The sequence below is a fragment of the Cystoisospora suis genome (assembly GCF_002600585.1).
Source record: "Cystoisospora suis strain Wien I chromosome Unknown contig_6607, whole genome shotgun sequence".
In the NCBI taxonomy this organism is placed as follows: Eukaryota; Apicomplexa; class Conoidasida; order Eucoccidiorida; family Sarcocystidae; genus Cystoisospora; species Cystoisospora suis.
The window spans coordinates 1-485 of record NW_027159394.1 but is presented as its reverse complement, the minus strand read 5'-3'; the positions used below and the strand labels follow the sequence as shown (position 1 = coordinate 485).

Genomic DNA, 485 nt, shown 5'->3' with positions numbered 1-485 from the left:
GACCAGAAGGCATTTCAGCGGCGAAGTCTGTATGGTCTTCCGGCTTCGGCAAGCCACTGAACTCCCCGCCTCCAAGAACTGGTTCCTCCTGCTCAAGCACAGCTAGGTGCGAGCCAACAGACCCCCTGAGCAAATGGCGGCCCTTACTACTCGTAGGCGGCACACCGCCGCAGACAGCGGCGTCAGCCCCCGACGCGCCCACCGAACGAGAGGCCATACCAGGTATTTGGCGACGGATGTCTGCAAGCACGACAGTGATGCAGGAAAGTGCCGCGATTGGGCAAGAGAGCTATTTGAATATCGCGACGCCAGCAACTTGCTGCCCAGATCTTCTCCCGGCTCCGGCCGTGTTGGGGCGCGGTTCTTGACTCTCGACGCGTCGCCGCAAGCCGCCACTAAGAGGTAAGACAAGCGTTTCCACATGTTCAAACATTACGCGAGAGGTTCCCCAAGTTTGGCGCCACAGCGGCGGCTTTAGATTCGGG

At 60.0% G+C, this 485-nt stretch overlaps 1 protein-coding gene across 1 annotated transcript in view; it reads right to left on the bottom strand.

Annotated features, from left to right (window-relative positions):
- The window catches only part of CSUI_010059 (rtr1 rpap2 family), a 7,138-nt gene extending 6,658 nt beyond the window's left edge, over positions 1-480 (bottom strand). Inside the window, exon 1 of the mRNA XM_068070166.1 lies at positions 1-480. This exon is cut by the window's left edge and continues 229 nt beyond it. The gene's annotated coding sequence lies outside the window, so the exon portion shown is untranslated.
- Positions 481-485: the final 5 nt, after the last annotated feature.